Raw genomic sequence first — 5,468 nt, forward strand, 5'->3', positions numbered from 1 at the left:
GGGAAGGAAACACATTTAAATGTCTCATGTATAGATTTGCTAAATCCTGGAATATTGCTTTTATCTCCAGGGTCTGAACTAAACATATAGTCCCTGTCTTGCTGTTTTCTTCACTGGGAAAGAGAACGGCCAGGCAACCACCAGGAAAACTATAAACTCAGGAGCTGTGTACTCTAAAGGAAGTATGCAGTAAATCATGAGCATGTGAGCTGCTGTATGCTTACACTCCACAGTGGACAGAAAATACATAGCTGCTGGTTGGCTAAGGCTCCAAGACTGAGCTAGCAAGTCCTACTGAGAGGCAGGATGTGTTAGCTCAGGCTCAGTGCCATGCAAACCACGGTCATGCAGCCTGTAGTTGGCTCACAGTACTAGCAGAGCTCAGAGGCATCTGGCCACTGGGTACCAGAAAGATGTAACACACAAATGCACATCCACACAAAAGACAGGCAGCTACAGCTATTCTGGGGGGATTAAAAAAAGAAACAGCAAACATTCCCTTCCCTGCAAAGCCCCACCAAATAAAACCTCACAAAACCTACCTAATAAATATTCCAAATAACACAACGATCATATTGATCCAGAGTACAGAATATTCACACAAAGAATCAAGCCAAAAACTGAACTAAAAAATACAGCATGGCATGTAAAGAAGATTAACTACAGAGGGGATGTAAAGAAGACTGACCTCAGAAAATTGTAATACTGACCAAGGGCACAAGTTGTAGTCATATGCTACAAAAGGTAACCAAAACAAACACTAATGGGCAACAGAAGCTAGCACATGACATGTGAAGAAAAAAAACCTGTAAAACTTTAATGAACAACTGCCAAAAAAATCAGGGAATGTTCACTGCTGTAGCAGAAGAAAGCAGCTGAAACAAGTCCAACTGAGAGCCATACAATGCAGCCCAGAACAAACTGCAGAGGGAAAGGAACTGAAAAATCTAGATTTGAGCAATGTAGATGTGCAGGCCCACAGGAGTCACAGGAAATAATGGGACACAGTGCAGTTACACCCTCTGGCCTCTGGTAACAACTTAGCAAGCTTGGGGTCTCTCTGTCACTCAGACACCATGTAGCTCGTGCCTTATATACCACTCACATTAGTAAATACCCTCTTGTCTCATTCATCTACAGCTCCTCTTGTTTATTTCCATGGTAAAGACACACCATCTCCTATTCCACAGAGTTAACAGATAATTTGACTTTAGGTGCTCTTACGGAACCTCCTTACAACTGTTTGTTGTGCCACTTATGGCTTATTTCTTGAAAACTGGGGTATCAAGTGGGAGCCTGCAGTTCAACCCTGTTTGCAAAATCCATGCACACTGGACGCAACCAGTGCCCCCTTGGCCATGTTAGTTAGGGATGTCTCATGCAGTCAGTTCCTCTGTCTCTGTACAACCAAGAGCAGGGGAGAGGGACTACCTATCATTTCCATTTAACTGTGAGGAAATTCTGAAATCCTTAAAATTTTGTGTGCCTTCCCAGTTATCTTTCTTCCACTCAGTAATGACGATAAAGCCAAAGCTACTGAAGACACCATGAAGGTAGCATAGGGCTTTAAAAGGAGCTTCCTTTTCAAAATTTGGAGGAAAAAAGGAAAAAAAATATGGAAGTCTATAAAATCAACTTCCAGTTAATACATACTCTACTCTGGCACCCAGAGATTAGTCTTAGTTAAACCCTAGCCAGAAGTTGACAGTAAACCCAGTTTTCCAAGACTACATTCTCTATTTTGTTCTTCATTTTAAAGTAAGAAGAAAAGGAAGGTGAATGCAAAATGATGCATGCAACAAAGGTATACAGAAAATACATAGTGGGCAGTTCAGCCTTTATGTTCAGAATTTCATTCATTTTCATCTCTGAATGTCAGATATGTCTGAACGTCTTAATAAATTTCAGATGCAGAGGGAACAGATACAGAAAATATTTTGTCCCAACTAAAATTCCAAAAACTGTCATAAGACAAATGTTTGTAAAGACGATTGAATCCCTGCAAATGTTAATCTTTGAAGAAGTCCATTAGCCGAATCTCTTAGAGGGAGTAATTTCTTATACAATTCAGTATGTAGGCAACTTCCTATAAAAGCAAATCGAATATCTACATCATCAGCCTCTCAAATAACATGATAGCAACAAGCAGAGTGAAGCTGTTACACAGACAGGAAACTCATACAATTTCAAAATTATAGCCACATGAACTGAGATCAGGAGATGCCAGAGGTCGCCAGTAGAATCAGAGTTGCAACCGGGTGCTGACTATCTTTTCTTAACAAATGCTGATGCTCAAATCATCTGAGTATAAGATTTCCAATACCTCCAAATTGTTTGCCTCTACTCCTAGCAATGCTTGCACTGGTAAATCTAGCCATTTGTGAAGAGGATATAGGCACATGACTCCAGAGCCCTTGGCTCGAGTTCATACTTCCCCATGCTCATCAGGAACTGGACCCCAGTCCTGCCACAACTCGCTGGAAAAGAGATACATGTTATCCTCGGCTCCTGACACTAAAGGACCCAAGGGATACATAAAAAAAAAAAATCTTAGCCACATACTCGGGTTGAAAGTCCTATAGAAAGAACATGCTAACTTGGGGCTACTTTTGCAGTGTGATGGTAACAGGGAAATTAGGCCACTCCATTTGTCAGTTCACTAAGTAAAATGGGCAATAAAAATATATCCACTTCCCTCATCCCACCCCCATCAAAAACATTTGCTGCTCAGACTCTCATTTTAACATCCTTAAACTGAGATCAAACAATTAAATCACCCTCCAAGCCTGGCCTTCAATTTTAGGATCCTCTTTGGACCCCTCCGCTAAAGCTTGTTACAGTTAATAGGGAAATTCTAACTATATTCAGTTTATCCTTTATTACCATTATCCCAGGGAATTCTTGAGATGGTGATACCTGGCAAGAAACAGTGGGCTTGTTGGACAAAAGGCAGATGTCACTACGCACAAACTCATCAACCAACTCGCTTCAACAGTGAGTGGAGAGAAAAGGTGTTTTTAGAGAACTCAGCTTATCCTGAAGAAGATATTTAGAACATTTTTTAAAACCCTATATTTAAAACATCTTTTAAAATACCTTAAAATGTAAAAATACAACTTAAAACTACCAAAAATACCTTTAGGTATCTTGAGAAGATATCTAAAGATATCTTTAAAAAGATACATAAAGCCAGGTGAAATGAACTCTATACAGAGCTCCAACACTCCCCATTATATTGTCCATACACCTCCTGTGATTCTGTATTCTTGTCAGCTACTTCAAAATAAATTCATAACCAGTTTCCTAAATGTTCAGAATTCTCGAGCTGCACATAGGTGCCAATACTGAGTTTGGTGTGGGATCAATTTTCAGACACAGAAACTATCAGCTGTATACAGCAGTGGTTTTTAAATTGAGAGCTGAATCACCAGATTTTTTCAAACTGTGACTGTAGAGCAATGTGTAAAACTCAACTAAAAGAGTGGTTATTTATGATGTGCAAAGGAACGAGAAGGGCAAGTTACCCTTTAAATACATCCATTATTCATTCCTACTGAATACACATGACTTCTGCTTCAAACAGCGAGGGCTATGTTGTGAGAGATGCCCTTCTAATAAAAACAAGGCTTGAATGTTAGTACCAGAAGGTTCCCTGCAGGCTAAAAAGTGACAGTTGGCTGGGCTAGGATCAGAGCAAAAAGTGGGTGTAGCAGCAGGGCCTGCTTACATAGAAAAAAAGTGTAAAGAAAAGAAAGGGTCCACAAATTCAAGGAATTACTCCAGAAATTAACCGAAAAGTGTTGGGGGGGAGGGGAAGAAAAAAAAAAAAAAACACGACTGGTTCAAAAAAGGAAGACCAGGCATCCCCAAGGAGCAGATAGGGGCTGTACTTTCCATTTCTTATCAGAGATGTTAGCTAGTAATAATGAGCAAGCAGGAGGGGAGGGAGGGAAGAGAAAGAGGAGAACAGTTGCAAATCACCCCAGCTGTAAAAACTGCTCCCTTTGTTAAATGGCCCTTAGTGAGTGGAGAGAAGGTGAGAATTTAAAGAAGGGTCTTTGTTATTTAAATGCCATCCCGTGCTGCTTTTTCAAAACTTCCTTAGAAATGTGTAATGAAAGCAACTATTTTGCAGTTCCAAGCCACAGGCTTGGGGCTGGGGGTTTTTTTCTTTACTGACCAGGGAAAACTAGGAATAAGGTCATTGCCTCTTATAAAAGAGACAGATGACATTCCTAGATCTGATATATCCTACCTTCTGATTGTTTTTAAAGTTTTGAAAACATTACATGGATGAGCTTTATTACTACTGTACTTCTGAAACAGAGACTGATTCTGTAAACTTTTTAATAACTTTCAATGCTGTTTATTTTTCCTACTCACCTCCATTATGAAGGAACTTATCCCTCCCAGAAGAAACATAATCTTTTTATTTTAGGGGAGGGAGAGTAGTGACAGAAATAGTCTGACAACAGTGATACAAACTCTATGTGACATTTGCATGCAAGGAAATAGACTGGCATACTATGTTAAAAAAAACTCCGAAAGATGCTAATTTTCCTGGATATGACATGGTTTGCATTTTTTTAGAGATTCTTTATCTAGAAAGAAAAAGTGTCAGCCTACATTCAGTCAGCATGCTATATCCCCTTTTTAATATGTCTGGAAACATCATACCCTACAGGTAAGATGCAACAGGAATTTTGGTCTGCCCTGTCCAATTTACCTGTTCAGGGAGGTATCTTCCACAGAAAGCAAATACAGCTTCTGTGAGTAGAAATAGAGCCAGCCTGCTCAAATCAAACAAGCTCAATAAAAGATGCATTTCAATTTAAAGTTCATTAATTGCAAAGAATTTCATCCAATGCCTACAGTACCCTCATGTGCTGGCATAATAAGAAAAGAACACAACTGGTGGCAATTGCACAATGTGCTTTCCAAGATACTTGTTTGAATTACAGAGATTAGAAACAAGCTTCCCAGATTTCAAACAATGACTGTTGTTTTCCTTGACAATGTTTAGTATTTTCTGCTGTGGGGAAAAGCAGCAGTAAGTTTGATCTTTAGGCCTCCCGTCAATTAAAATTCACAGACTTTGAGAAATGGTAAATATTGCAAAATTAGTTGTAGTGTAATACAGAATAGAAGTTCAAAGAAAAACACTGTCTCTTCACAATGGAAAAACAAAGAGAAGCTACATCCTTGTCACTCCATACATCTACCTCTGTAAAGCACATTTGAATCATTATGTCTTGTTGCTTAAACAGACCATATAAGAGTAACTCTGGGCAGGAACTTCAAGGCCATTATTTCCACCACAGTATTGTTTTTACATTATTTTCCTATCACAAAGCTTAAACGCACATTATAATTCCTGCCTAATGGAAAGATATGAAGGAGTATTTTCCATTTTCCAAAGCATGGGAAATTTTGAAGGGAGGCCACTCTGATATATTTTTCCTGAAAGG

The sequence above is a fragment of the Corvus brachyrhynchos genome, unplaced genomic scaffold (genome assembly GCF_000691975.1).
Source record: "Corvus brachyrhynchos isolate BGI_N302 unplaced genomic scaffold, ASM69197v1 scaffold167, whole genome shotgun sequence".
Lineage (NCBI taxonomy): Eukaryota > Metazoa > Chordata > Aves > Passeriformes > Corvidae > Corvus > Corvus brachyrhynchos.